We start from the raw sequence: 16,254 nt of genomic DNA, 5'->3' as shown, positions 1-16,254 counted from the left end.
ATTGTAGATGTCGATTTCTAATCCTATTTAATACCTTACACCAGATGCATTGATTTCAGTGTAGATGTCAATTTCTAATCCTATTTAATACCTTACACTAGAAGCATTGATTTCTACTCCTATTTTATTGCTTGCACTGGATGCATTAGTTTCAATGCAGATATTGATTTCTTGCACTAGATGCGTTGATTTTAGTGTAGATATTGATTTCAAATCTTATTCGATTACTTGCACTAGATGCATTGATTTCAGTGAAGATGTTGATTTCTAATCCTATTTGATTGTTTTCATTAGATGCATTGATTTCTGATTTGATGCAACTAGATGTATGATGTACAGTAATTTCAAAGTAATTAAATTAATATTGTGCATTGATTTCAGTGTAAGAATATCTTTGCCCCCTTCATCTATATCTCTATCTCCCATTGTCTCTCCTTTATCTCTATATCTCACCCCCCAGACATGCACACACTCTCTCCAAATCTATCTATATCTCTCTCTCCCTCCCTTTTTCCCTCCATCTCTCTCTCTCTAACACTTCTCTCTCCACACACACATATCTTCCTCCCTCCATGTTTTTTCCTCTCTCTTCTCTCTCTCTCCCCCCTCCATTTATATCTCTATCTCCCCTTGTCTCTCCTTGTCACCCACAAAACATACACATTCTCTCCAACTGTAAGCACATAAAAATTATTCATGTCGTGAATTGACTTCTATGTTATAGTAATTCAACCATAAATACAATACTTGAATTTTCATCATAAATAAAATGTTCACTTACCCGAAACCTTTGCTTCGTGAAACTGTAAACTATTTATAATTGGATACATCCTTATTATTCCCATATTTGTAATTGGATACATTCTTATTATTCCCATTTTCCATCTTTCAACATTGTTAATCACTTTGCATTCAAATGTGGTAATAGACAATAACTACCATTGAAAATTATTTGGGGTTTTACACTCCATAAGTCACAATGATTGACTTTGGAGAAAAATACAATTAATATTGTAGAGCAATAGAGACAAGGTATGATGTTTACTATAGTAGCATGAGTTAAATATTTGAATGGTCTATTATTTCAATTGCCATTTTCATATGATCGATATCAGAAAATGGCAAATCTAATTGGTGTGACAATAAGAACAATAGAAGAAAATATAGTTTCAGATTGATCGAAATGAAGATTGTTTGCAAATGACTATATTCTTATTATTCACATTTTCAATCATTCAACATTGTTGCATTTCCACTTTGCCCTCAAAATTTTTATTTCATCATTCAAGTTACTAACAATCTGTCTCATCTACTAAGGTAACTAATAAAATTTAAAATAAAAATGACCAAATTGATCTTAGGCATATTTAGCATATTTAAAATGATCAAAAGAATTAGATGTTTAACAATTTTTGTATGACCGCACACAACTGAAACCAACCTAGATCCATCTTAACCCCAGATCTATCAAGCTCTGAGAGGGATCAAATTTCTCGAGGCACAAACCTTTCCTCAAGTTTTGCACTAAAAAAAGAGGTTTGCACCTCGTGAGATTTGATCCCTCTTAGTGCTTGATAAATTTGAGATTAATATGAATTTAAGATAGTCTATTTAATGTTTTGAATATCATCAAATTCAAAATTAAATTTCATAATTTTCATAGTAAAATTAGTTAGTAAACTAACCCAAAAATACCTTGCAATGAACTCCATTTCTTTCTTTTTAACTTATCTTCCTCTTAATAATATAAACATAAATTTCACAATTTCACTACTTTAACTTTTAAGCTTAATAAAATTCTAATAAACTTAATACATACATAAAAATACACATAAACATAAATTTCATAATTTCACTTTAAACTTAATAAAATTCTAATAAACCTAATACATAGATAAAAATACACATAAAATTCCCAATGATATTTTTTTATGTGTAAACTAAATTTTATTAATATTAAATATTATAACCTTAATTATTATTTTAGTAGTAAAAAAGAAACCAAAATATAATTCTAAAAATATAAATATTAAACAAAAAATAAATATATAAAATTAAACAAAATTAATAAGGTGTTATAATATTAAATTATATATATATATATATATTTATTTTAAATTTAAAAATAATATAAAATATTTAAAATAATTTGTAATTATATAAATATATATTTATATATGGAAAAAGTAATATCAACATTAAAAATGATTCAAACTCTATTTCTCTTGAGGTTAAAATTTTAAATATTTTTTCATATTCATATATATATAATTAACATTCTATGGAAATAAGTGAGAAAATAAATTTATAATTAAAAAAATATTACTACTAATTTTTTTAAATACATTTCGTAAAATTCATCTTAAGAATTTAGTTCATGTACATTAAAATATTTAACTAGTGACATTAACTTACAAGACTTCAAAAGTATTAATTTTACATTCAAATCTCCTGATCATCTCCTCTCCTTCATTTAGGATGATCGTCTTCACCATTTCCTTCACATTCTTGAACTTCACCATCTTTTCCCAATTCAGTGTCTTCATCAACTTCGCCATCTTTCTTTAAGTTCACTACCTTCATCACCATCTTCTTCAAGTGCGCTGCCTTCATCACATTCTTCAACATCAGATCCCTTAAAAAGGTGAGAGAGTTTAGATTTTACATTATCATTTTCCCAACTTATTCCATCCCACCAATCTAATTTTCCCACAATTTCCTTCAACTTAGGTAGCTTCTCCATTTCTCTGGGCATTCTCCTCAACAATGGACAACCTGTGATTTCTATAACTTCCAGACTAGGCATTGTTTCTTGATTCCATGCACTTGATGGTATTGCAATACTTTCTACCTTCTCTAAACCTGTAAGACTCTATTTCTGTAACAATGGAAGACTGCCGATCTCAACTTCCAACTGAGGGCACTCCTTAATGCATATATCTTTTAAATTAGGCAGCTCCTCTATTCTCAACGCCTTCAACACGCCACAACCTGATATCGTCAAGCTTTGGAGTTGCAACATTGTTTCAGCATTGCACACTATACTTTCTAAGCTGTCTAGGTAGGATAGATCTAATGTCTGCAACTCTGGAAAACGGCCACCGCTGTCCATGGACAGCTCCTTCAACTCAGCACAACCCCGTATATTCAATTCCCTTAAATTGGGAAGCTCCTCCATTCTCAATGTCTTCAACACGCGGCAACCCCATATGGTCAATCTTTGGACATGCAACATTGTTTTTGCATTGCACACTACACTCTCTAAGCTGTCTACGGACTCTAGATATAATTTCTTCAACTTCGGAAAACCGCCACCGCTGTCCATGAACAGCTTCTTCAACTGAGCACAACCTGATATATGTAATTCCCTTAAGTTGGGTAGCTCCTCCATTGTGAATGTCTTCAACACGCGGCAATCTGATATCCTCAAGATTTGCAGTTGCAACATTGTGTTTGCATTCCACACTATACTCTCTAAGCTGTTTAGCCCATCTAGTCTTAATTCCTCCAACTTTGGAAAACCGTCACTTGCAGCCTCGCTCCCAATCTCCAAGGCTGGAAGCTCCTCTAATTTCATGCAGTGGCTCAAGCGCAAATTCTTCAAATTTTGAAACTGACATATACAATTCGGGAGACTTACCCCTTCATAATCGAATAAATCAAGACTCTGCAACTCCTCAATGCTCTGCATGTTCTGTGGAAGAATATCTAGCGCCGCATCATCTCTATTTTCAACTTTACCCCATGGGAACCATAACCTCAAATTTCTCATCTTTGACCACGTACTCATTGAACCTTCTTTAATTTCTGGATTTACTCTGACATTCAACTCGATCAGATTTGAGAGATTTGTGAGATCCTCCACACTCATTGGAGTTGACTCTCGAGGCAAGACCAGTTTGTTCAATGAAATAAGTTGAGAGATTTGATGTGGAATCACCCTGAAGCCTTTGTAAGCCGTAAATTTGAGGTGCTTTAGATTTTTTAGCTCTCCTATCCTATAGGGTAAAGAAAATAGACTTCCACAGTCTTCGAGATTCAAAAACTGCAGATGTGAAAGATTGCAAATGCTATCAGGCAAATCCTTCAACCGGACACACATTTTCAATTTAAGAAACTCAAGCTGTCCAAGCTGACCCACTGCTGTTGGTAATGTTTGTATTGAGGTATCTGACAGATCCAGAATCTTGAGAGACATGAAGTTTACCAAAAACCCCTCTGGAATTTCCTTCACCTGTGTATTTTCGGCTAACACTAAACTGACGAGTGTTGAACCCTTCAAATCTGTTGGCAGATCACTAATTTCATTGCTGAGAACGGAGATTCTTTTGCGATCCTTGGCCTCTTCTTCACTTGGAAAATGTTGAAGATGTTGACCAGCTTCAAATAACCAGTTCTCTTCTCCTTGGCCTACATAAATTGCCATATCATGTAGTGTAGTACATCATGAACTTTTATTTCCTTTTTCACTGAACCATGATACTCGATCAAACACCTATCTACGAGTGCTTCTACGTATTCCCGCCCAACATCCATGAAGTAAGTTGTTCCCTTTTGGGGAACCAATATTTCTACTGACCACATCTCCACCAGCGTCTCCACATCAATTTCTGCATCTTCGGGAAAGGCAGCACAATATAGAAAACGCATTTTCAGATTATTGGGCAAATCATTGTAGCTCCATCTTATCCTCTGATAGAGCTCTGCATCAATGGTCCTGTGAGTGGAGGGAAATGATGGATCTGCATTCTTCATCAAAACTAAAGAGCGACTCCACTCATCAGCAGTCCTTTTCCGAGCCATAGCAGCAGCGACTGTATTTATTGCTAAGGGTAACCCTTTCCACTCCGAAGCAACTTTTCTAGCAATGACCTCTAGACTATTGTCTGGAGCAGCCCCACTTCTAAAAGCTCTTCTCCGGAACAGCTCCCACCCTTCCTCTGTGGACAGGGGTTGTAACATCATGCAGTACTCTTTTTCTGCCATTATTTCAACTACATCTCTGTAGCGGCTGGATATCAAGATTTTGCTGCCCTTATCATGGCCAAAAATGACCCCAACTTGATTCAAATCAATTGGACTCCAAAGGTCGTCCAACAAAAGAAGAAACCTCTTATTTTCAAGAGATGCATACAATTTCATCTTTCTCATGTCAATACTAGAACTTGGCTCAAATCTTAAATTCAGAGACTCGGCAATGGTATCCTGGAGACTTTCAATCTTATAACTTTGAGAAATGGTATACCAAATGACGAAATCGAAGCTTGTACTCACCTTCTTCTTGAAGTTATTGTAGATGAGTTGGAGTAATGCAGTTTTCCCAACTCCCGCCATGCCCCACACACCGATCACACACGAGCCTGGGGATGAGGTTCGTTAAGCCATGTGAGCAGTTGCTGCTGGGCAGCTTGAAGGCCAGACCCCACGAAGCCTGAATCTGGTAGAGGTTGAAGAAGCACCTCTGCTTGAGGCTGTGCAGACACCACAATCTTGGCAGTATGGGCAGCTGTTGAAAGAGCAGAATCAAGGTGCTGGAAGAGCTCACTAAATCCGGTCTTCCATTCTCTAATATCTGCCGGGATCTTGGGGTTGAAATACAGACAGCAACCGCGACACCGTCCTCGCTGTTTGTTGGCGCAAAGGATGAGGGATTTGACTTCTTCAAGGGCATTGCTAATCCTTCCCAAAGAACCTTCCACTAACTCCGGCCGCTTCTTTTGTTGATCTTCGAACTGGGTTTGAATATGACGTAACGACTCGTCCATACCTGCGAGTTCATTGTTGAGAAGTTGAAGGTTCTTCCCCAACTCCCTAACACCATTCAGTTGTTGGCAGAGAAGACCGATAATGGCGTTAGTGACGTTTGTCGCAAGTCCACGTTTGTCGCCAGTCCAGTGCCAAAATCCGTGGCCATGTTCGCAAATGGCAGAGGGGAGGGGAAATGGAAAATATGTGAAGATTGGAAAGAAACCAAAGGGCGATAGAGAAAGGGGACGAAATAAGGTAAGGTGTGAGCAAAGAGCTGTAAGAGTTGCAGTGGGTTGGATGAGTGAGATCCACAATCCATTGCTGTTTCTAAAGGATAGTCACATGGTTGGCTCATACCAAAGGAATAACTTGGCAGATCGGTTGAAAAGAAAGAAGAGTGGCGTGTGCCAAACCCTCATTTCGAAAAAGAAAAACGTTTGTGCGCACCGAACCCTAACCTGAAGGCATAATTATGGTACGAAACCCACTTTGTAAAAGTTTATTCCATTACCATCACATTGTCTTCGCGTGATTTTTTTCCCTCTTTTCTTCTGGTAATAACTTAAAGTTTAAGTTGAAAAAGGGGGAACACCTGTAAAACAAGGTCGTATGGCTGGGTTCCGTGTGGCTAAATTTAAATATAATTAAATAAAAATAATTTGTTTTTTTATAAGTTCAGATTTTTTAATATGTAATAATATTATTGTATATAAATAAAATTAAGTTATTTAAAATTCTAAAATGTAATTCTTACTTTTATTAAATATTTTCTGATTTGGAATTGTTAATTTTGTTGACTTACTAAAAATAATATTAATTATATTTCAAAATCAAAAAATTATTTTAACAATAATTAGAGTAAATCCATAATTCAATTTCCAAAAGAAAAAGCAAAACTGTATATTATGTTGTGTGCTACCCACCATATGTACATATAAAGATTTTCATTCTAATTGCTTTGACAATATGGATATGGTTAGTAAAAATGACATATATTTCAAATACTTCTACCCACTGAAGTTACAAAGTTTATGCGCAATGGAATCACATTAAAGACTTTAAGTGTTATTAATTATCTTCAGTGTAAAACTTTGGAACTTAATCAATGTCACTGCATATATATATGTACCTTTGCTGCTTTCAATCAAAATGACAAAGATATATTAAAATGCATATATGAACGGTGTTGTTATCATTATAATAGAACTACATATTTTAGTTTACCAAATGTGAATATGTGATTAAGGAGGAGATTAATCTTGGTAAAGTGGAGACACATTTGATTTTATTCAAATGATCAATAGGTAATTAATATCCATATCTAATGCTTAGATTTTTTAGAGAAATCACATAGAGAACAAAGGATCGATGCGTTTCGAACCTAGATCTAGGTTCATCATCAGGACTAGGATGAATCAATATCCATATCTAATGCTCAGATCTAGGTTCATCATCAGGACTAGGATGAATCAATATCCATATCGACGCGTTTCGAACCTAGATCTAGTTTCATCATTAAGACCAGTGATCCAGATTTAAACAGGAACGCAACAAAATATAGAGATAACCATATACACAAAGATGCAGTGGAAATAATACTTCATTTCGTTAATGTAAAATACTGAAATATGCTTACAAACAGAAATGGAAGTAAACCAGCTCAGGCGACGGTAGCTTATCTTTGAGAAGAGATGTGGTGGCTACATGCCTCTGAACTGTGTTACAATGACGCTCGAAGGCCTATTTATTGTTGAGAAACAATGGAAAACCCTTAACATCCCAAAACCTAACCCTAGAAGATGAAACACCAAATTGTGGGCCCCATTTGGATAAATTGGTACATCAACTTCCCGAGGTCATAACTTTAGCACCCGATCCCCGTTTGACGCGTACAATAGCTCGTTAGAAATATTTATCTGAGAACTATAACTTTGGAAAGAGAAACATCGATTCAACGATACATGTTGCTCCCAGATTTCCAAAAAAAACGTCGTTTAGGGCCTCAAAACAGCTCCGGAAGTTCAGGACCTGAAAAACTGCTAAAAATAGTAAATTGCGCTACAATTACAGAAATTGAAAAACTAAAAGAGATGGTTGTGGGGGTCCAAGTGGGATAAGTGGGTGGCCACCAACATCCACCTGGATCATTCCTCCCCCCTTAGGTAGCAATGGCCCATTGCGTTGAGTTCCTCCATCTGTTGAAATTGGTCCCTTGGTGAGTTGTTCTGCAATCTTGGATTTGTCCAGTAATGGTGGGAAGCATGGTTGAGGGTGGTACACATTGAACACTTGGTGCAGGCGAAGGAATGGAGGAATGTTGTGCTCCAAAGCATTATTTCCCACAACCTTGGTAATGGTGTAAGGACCATGTCGGCGTGGTCGGAGCTTCTAATGGACTCTTGTGAGGAGTTCTTTCTGTAGATGCAACCAAACTTTGTTGCCCACTTGAAGCTTGTGTGGTAACCCTGTGGGTGAGGAGAAGTTGTTCCTGTGTTCTGTCATAACCATATCCCTTTGCTGCTGCTGCTGCGTGAAGGAACCCTTCGCGGGGGTCATGGATGTGGTGACGATCTTCCCCTTACTTTGGGAGCGAACCAGACAGAAAATGAATTTCCTAGTCTGGGAGATGAGCTTGTTGCCTTTCTTGGAAGTGATCAAAGAAGTGGCGGTAGGTGGGGCTACCTCTGGTATCCTGTATAATGAATTACACAAAGAAATAATGACAGCACGAGGCCTTGACTCATACACAGCATGTCGCCTCCACAAGTATGGCTGGCCTAATAGTACATCACAAACATCCAGAGGTGTAACATCACACAATACCTCGTCTATGAAGGGTTTGATGTTGTAAGGAAGGTGGCACTACTAGAAAACTTGGAGATCTTGTCCTTGGACAAAACCACTCGATACTATACGGTTGTGGGTGTGGTGTAGTCGGTAGGCCCAACCGCTTCACGACCTCTGCTGAAATGAGGTTCTTTTGGCTCCCACTGTCAACAATGAATTGCAGCGGCGAACCCTTCACCCACATCTGTGAGTGGAAAAGACGATCCCCCTCCTTTGGATCTTCGGGCTCATTTTTCTGGATCTTGGCGGTGGCAAAAGTGACATTGGGCTCCGCATCAATGATCTGCTTCCCTTTGCCATTCCCCTTGTCGGGTTCTGACTCAGGGTTGGAACATGCATATGATTCTGAAGCCTTCAACTCGGCCACCAGCGACTGCTTGGTTCGACACTCACTTGTGTTGTGAGTGGGGCTCTTATGGAACTCGCACCACTTTTTTGTGTCCTTCTTCGACTTCGTAGTGTTATTCTTTTCTTGCGGCTTCGATGGGTTGTCTTGGGTCACCCCACCTTGGCTTTGTCCTTTGGTCTTCAGATTCTCAGATTCAAAGTCTTGCTTCTTCTATTTGAACTTCTGCTCAATTTTGACAGCGTACCGGTACGCTATGCCGAGTGAGGAAATGTTTAGGAACTCCATCTCTTCCTGGATGTATCTATGTAGGCAGCTGCGGTATTTGAGTACTAGATACAGCTCATAATCTTTGATACCCAATTGTGTGCGAAGGGTATGAAAAATGTTTGTGAACTCCGGCACATCTTGGTCCTGTCCCTGTCGCAGCGTGGTCCACTTTATGTATTTGTCCTCATAGATTTTGACAGGGTAGTACTACTCCTTGATGGCATCCCAAAAGGAATTCCAAGTGGGTGCGGCCGAGAACAGTGAGTTCGTACTTTCATCCTTCTGCTCATAGTAGGTTTCTCACCAATCCTTGATGTGGGGGGTTGCTTTGAGAAGAGCGAAAACAATCTTTTCCCGACTCAAAAATTCATGAACAAAAAAATAACCCTCTAACAGATTTAACCATTTATCTACGACATCTGCGTCTATCTGACCCTCGAATATGGGGATTTCAAAATTAACTTGTACCTTAAACAGTGTGGTGTTTCCAGAGTAGCTGTTGGAAGTCGATGCGTCGCCTTTGGGTAGCCGCTGAAGGATCTGGGCAAAGCTGTCCATCATCGCGTTCCTTTGCCGCTTGAGGGCTTCTTCGAGCAAGATTTTGATAGGATCTCCTGCCCCCTCGTCTTTCTTTTCATTTTCCATAGGAGGTCGTCAAGATTTGCGAGGCTGGCCTTGCAAAGGTTCGACCAGTTCAAGCCCTAACTCCTTATATCCCGACCTCGTTGGGGACATGCAAAGAAAAACAGAGAAAAAGCAGAGCTCTCTGATACCACTGATCCAGATTTAAATAGGAATGCAACAAAATATAGAGATAACCATATATACAAAGACGCAGCGGAAATAATACTTCATTTCGTTAATGTAAAATATTGAAATATGCTTACAAACAGAAATGGAAGTAAACCAACTAGGGCAATGGTAGCTTATCTCTGAGAAGAGATGTGGTGGCTACATGCCTCTGAACTGTGTTACAATGAGGCTCGAAGGCCTATTTATTATTGAGAAATAATGGAAAACCATTAACATCCCAAAACCTAACCTAGAAGATGAAACGCCAAATTGTGGGCCTCGTTTGGGTAAATTGGTACATCAAATTTCCAAGGTTGTAACTTTGGCACCTGATCTTCGTTTGATGCGTATAATAGCTCATTAGAAAGATCTATCTGAGAATTATAACTTTGGGAAGAGCAACATCGGTCCATGGACTGCTCTCATATTTCCCAAAAAACGTCGTTTAGGGCCTCAAAACGACTTTGGAAGTTCAGGACCTGAAAAACTGCTAAAAATAGTAAATTGTGCTACAATTACGGAAACTGAAAAACTAAAAGAGACAGTTGTGGGGGTCCAAGTGGGATAGGTGGGTGGCCACCAACATCCACCTGGATCAACTAGGATGATGAGCAAGATCAACAAACCAATAATATATAAATCTAAGAAATGCAATGGTAAATTCCCAACGGTCAAAGAATAAAAATTAAAAGTATTATAAAAAAGAACATTAAGGGACAAAAGTCAAATTACTTAATTTTGAATTTTATTTTATTTTATTTTTTAATAATTATTTGTTATTAACAATTTCTATATTAAAAAGAAATTAAATAATGAAATAATAATAATATGATATTATTAATAAATATAACTATATTATAAATTAGAATTAAAAGTTGGTGGTTGGTGAGGGAGAGATGGCGCTTTGCTTTGAAGCACCTTAGGGTTTAGGTTAGCAGACAATCCTTTGCTTTGTTGTCATTGTCGCTGCTCTCACCATCTATCTGTAGTGTGGAGCTCTCATTGTGACGACTTGTGGTCTGCTGCCCTACCCCATCACTGGTCGTTACCCTCGTCCTAGATTCTATCTGCAACTTGTTGAAATGGAGATTGATGTTGTCAATTATTCCATCGATCTGAATCCCTACAAATAAATTTGGATGCTCCCTCATGCTGTGTAGGAAGTGTCAGGTTCTAGACCACCATGCACGCCTTCTCCTTCGTGGACAGGGCCACTATCTGTTAGTATGACTCCCGGACCGTCTGTGCCCTACCTGTTGGTTTCAACTCTTTCCGTTGCATCTCCAGGGCTCAACTGCCCTCCACTCTCTCCTTCTATGCTCAATCTCCTGGTTTCCTGCATCGCACCCTCCCCATATTTCGATTCCATATCACCTGAGGCAAACTTGCACCCCTCATCATCCGACCTTCCCTCCTCATTAGGGTTTTCTCAATCTGGGAACTCCTCTCTCCATCACACTATTCCAGACAACAATCCTAACCCTACCTACTTTCAGGGGAGGTTTCTTATTCCCTCTTGAAACTTTAACATTCCAGTCGTCAACCCTCGGAACTACTCTCTTTCTCCGTAGGTGAATTCACAAGGCAATTAGGACCGCTTCTGGGATCATCCGATGACACCCCTTACAAGCAAGGCCAAGAAGAACAAGTGTGTCAAGGCTACGAGCAAAGACCTCTCTCTCAGTTTTGGGGACGGTGTCACTATGGGTGAAGTGGTGGGCACAACGAACTGGGTATTGGTGGGTTGTGTGAGGGGCATAACATATTCGGCAAAGTGGCTTCGCCTTTGGGCCTTAGAGATATCAGGAAATTTACTCAGGGAACTACCAACGATTACCATATTGGTGCGAGGTTGGTTTGCCCTCAATGTTCACTGGGAAGAATACACAAAATGGGTACTCTCCCGCTATTGGCATATCGAAATGGCCCCTGTGCTTCTCAAGCGTTGGAGCCCCCTCTTCGATCCAGAATGAGAGCAATTAGGTGCTGGACCGATTTGGGTTTGCCTACCGAGGCTGTCTCTACATTTTTGGTTGGAGGACATATTTATTCGCATTGGCAATGCACTAGGCACCTATTTGGACCATGGTAAGTCCTACTCATCATCTGGAAACAAATCACTGGCCCGCATACTGGTTCACCTTGATACTAGGGAAGGTCTGGAAGAAATGATCACTCTGCATTGGAAGCATTTCACCAGCAAATAAATCTTAGATTACGAAGGGGTTCCCTTTAGATGCAGAAGGTGTCACAAGGTCGGACATCTGTATAAGGAATGCCCCTTAGTTTATTCAACGACTTCATCATTTGCTAAAGGCATAGAGAATCCACATCATGAGGCATCCCTGGTGGGTGAACAACCTTCTCGTGCTACCAGTCTGATGGCTATGGATGGGGACACTACTATGCCAACTAGTACTGCCTCTCTGCAACCTCCATCTCGCCCATGACTAGAACTCAGATTGCTGCGGCGACTGCTCTCTCCACGGGTACTCTTCCTTCTCTTTGCTCCTCTCTTACTTTATCATGCACCGCACAAAAAATTCATGTTGCATATGCATCCATTGCTTTCATTACCACTACCCCTCTTACATGTCCTTTGGACCTTCCTAACTCTATTTTCTACACTACCCCTCCCTCGATTACTGGTGTAGCCTCCATCTCATCACCGAAGCCCTCCACTACATCTCGAATTTCTCATCCATGTTTGCTTCCGTGTATCTATCCCTCCCGAGCCTTCTGATATTGGCCTCTTTCCCCCACCAAAAGTGACCAAAACCCCTCAGGGGCGCCCATCTATGATTTCAAGAGCTATTCTTTTCACTGGGGCAGATATGGCCCTGGGCAGACAAGCCACCATTGATAGGGTTCTTAGAGCAAAGAACATTGTTTCCCGAAATCATTTATGAAGTAGTTGTCCTTCAACTGCAAAGGGTTGGCTAGCCCTGATAAAAAACTAGCCCTTAAGTGGCTCCTGGATTCAGAGTCGTTCGATATTATTTTTTTACAAGAAACCCTCGGGAAGGCAGAGGTTGCCCAGATTCTACACTCAATGAAACCTGGCTGGTGCTTTCATGCCCTAGATGTCAATGGACGATCTTGGGGTATCACTCTGGGCATTAATTCTTGATCCATCAAACCTATCTCATTCTGGGGGGCCTTGGATTCCTGGGTATGGATATATACTCCTTTGGGTTGGGCAAGAACTTCTGAATCATCAATGTCCATGCACCATATCACAACAGGGTAGTTTTCTGGAACCACTTCTTGCATCTATCCCTGATGAACTCCAATAATATTATCATGGGAGGAGACCTCAATTTCTTAATTGTCCATGAGGAATCTTGGGGACATAATGCCCAACAGGCTCCCTTATTTGATTATATGGAACATCTCCTGGAACAACATCATTTGATTGATATTCCCATGAACAAAAGGCAACCGACATGGCATAATAGAAGAACTGGTGAAGCTGCCCTGAGTCAGACGTTGGATTGCTTTCTCATCAAGGAGGACTTGCTTCGTACCCTATATAATTATTGCCAATGGGTAGGATCTAGGGGTATCTCTGACCACTCCCCCATCTATCTGGAATTAGCTGGCACTTCCCAAAATCCCAGAGCACCATTCAAATTCAACTCTACCTGGTTGTAGGACCCTAAATATAACAAACTGGTCACTGAATTTTGGAGAGATCACCCTCCTTCCTAGGGGTGGACTTTGGCAGAAGCTTTTTGTTGAAACCTCATTGAAATTAAAAGTCTCTCCATGCAATGGGCCAAATCTAAACATACCAGAGATGATCTGACACTTTGTTATATTGAGAACCAACTTGCTGACCTTCTGGATGAACAGGGCCAAGGGTTCATCTCAGTAGAAAATAAAGCTACCCTAATTGAGCTAGAGGCCCAGAGGTCCAAGATTCTACAAGAACGAGAGGAGACATGGGAGACGAGCTAGTAATACTATTTGGAAGATGCCTACTAAAGATGGACAATATGCTCATACATTCCACCAGCTGGCTCATTTGGGAAGTTCACATTTTCAATAGCTCTTCAAGGCACCACCCGGGACTTCACTTGCAAAAATCATTCATATTGCTGGACGCTTCCCACTATTTGTAGATCCTAACATACCTGAAGACCTTACCAAACCTATATCTATGGGGGAATTGGAATGTACACTTAAATGGTTTAAGAAGGATAAAAATCCTGGTCTTGATGGATGGACTATAGAATTCTATCTCACCTTTTTCGAGACTTCAGGCATGGACCTTCTTAAGGTTAATGAAGAATGCATAATTACGGGGCGCATGTATGAGGCTATCAACTCCACCTTCATTGCCCTCATCCTTAAGTGGATTCTCCCCAATCCTTCAATAATTTTTGACCCATATCCCTTTGCAATTGTTTATATAAAATTATTTCCAAAATCATTATGAACCTTATCAAGCCTATTCTCTCGACCAACATCTCATCTGAACAATTTGCATTCCTTCACAATCGACAGATCCATGAGGCCATTGGTACTACTTATGAAGCACTCCACTCCATCAAATTGAAGCACTTAAAGGAGCTATTCTCAAAATTGACCTTTCAAAGGCCTTTGATCGAGTGAGTCGTCTCTATTTAAGAATGCTTCTTACTTATCTTGGATTCCCTATCTGATTCATTCAATGGATCATGTGCTGCATTTCATCTATCTCTTTCAGCGTACTTATAAATGGACTTGCCTCCAACTTCTTCCATGCTGAGAGGGGCCTCAAATAAGGTTGCCCTCTCTCCCCTTTACTTTTTCTGCTTGTCTTGGAAGGCCTAAGTAAGTTGATCCTACATGAAAGAAGATAAGGGCGTTTACAGGGGTTTAAGATCATTGATGAGTGTACTATATCCCATCTTCTATTCATTGCTGATGTGCTTATCTTCCTCAGCGTGGCATCCGAGACTTCACTAGTTTCTATGACATCATGCTACTATTCAGTGTTGCCAATGGGATCGAAATCAACAGGCCAAAGTCTACCATCACTTTCTCGGCATGCACTCCTCAGGAAACCATATATGCTTGTAAGAAGTTCCCCTTTCAAAGTCACCAATTGGATGATGGACTTAAATACCTAGGGTTACATATAAAATCCCATGGGTACAAAATAGCTGACTGGATTTGGCTGGTGACTAAGGTGGAAAAAAGGTTGATCAATTAGAACCACCATTTCTTATCCAAAGAAGGAAGGTTGGTGCTTATCAAATCCATATTGGAAGCCACTCCGGTTTGCTGGATGTCCTTAGCATGGATTCCATAAGGTATACTTTCGACAATCCATAAGATATGTTGCAAATTCCTATGGAATGGTCACAAGGAGGGGAAGCCATTCACATGGGTGAGATGGAGTCGTATTTCACTGCCCAAGAAATGGGGAGGATGGGGTCTCAAAGATATTCCAGCCTTCGCACATGATTTGGCTACTAAATTAGGTTGGCTTCTACTAAAATCTTGAAGTTTGTGGACTAATGTGATAATCAATAAATACATTTGGCCTCTTAACCTAATGGATTGGATCTGCCTCCCAGCTTGGAACATACAGGGTATTTCAGTTATCTGGAGGGCTGTACTACAAACCCTCCCCACAATTAGGAATGGCCTCACCTGGCGAATTAAAGCTGGAACATTAGTCCACATTGGTTCAAACCCATGGACAAGTCGTGGCAATTTATATCGACTTCCACCAAATTGTTGACCTAGATTGTCATTGATTTCAATATGGCAATATTCTAGATGAGTAAACAATGATGTGAGGCCAAGGAGAAGTAGAGCAGATCCGTGAAGAAATAGGAGCAAGAAGCCATGAGGAGAAACTAGAGAAGAGATATTGGAGCAGTGCATCGGAAGCCATCGCGGAGTAATGTCAGACCAGAAAAGAGCGGAGGAGTATATCAGGTTAAAGTCAAAGTGAATGCACGTGGTTATATTCTAAAAGGCGGATTTGTAACAGTGGCAGTGGTTTTCGGGCAGATGCTAGGCGGTAAGTGGTATTTAGAGGAAAGTGCTCGATTCCATTAACCGAGCGACACATAGCACGAGGTGGAGAGAGAAAACCACTTTTCGGGTGGTTATTTCCCTTGCAAATTGCTCACCCAAAATTCATGTAGGCCGTTGGATCCAACACGGGTTGATCAACAACGAAGGATCAACGAACGGTTTTTGGGTTGATCAGGTTAAGTGTTGACCGTCGGATTGTGAGCAGATCAACAGTG

The 16,254-nt window shown here is 39.8% G+C and overlaps 1 pseudogene; it reads right to left on the bottom strand.

The window, feature by feature from the left end:
• Positions 1-2,378: 2,378 nt before the first annotated feature.
• Positions 2,379-6,193, bottom strand: LOC149191053 (putative disease resistance protein At4g27220; annotated as a pseudogene).
• Between the last annotated feature and the right edge of the window lie 10,061 nt (positions 6,194-16,254).

Source organism: Pinus tabuliformis, chromosome 3_1 (genome assembly GCF_031772625.1).
Source record: "Pinus tabuliformis cultivar Carrire ecotype Pingquan chromosome 3_1, CPIR1, whole genome shotgun sequence".
Lineage (NCBI taxonomy): Eukaryota > Viridiplantae > Streptophyta > Pinopsida > Pinales > Pinaceae > Pinus > Pinus tabuliformis.
The sequence above is the reverse complement of the archived record's forward strand: the minus strand, read 5'-3'. Positions and strand labels throughout refer to the sequence as shown.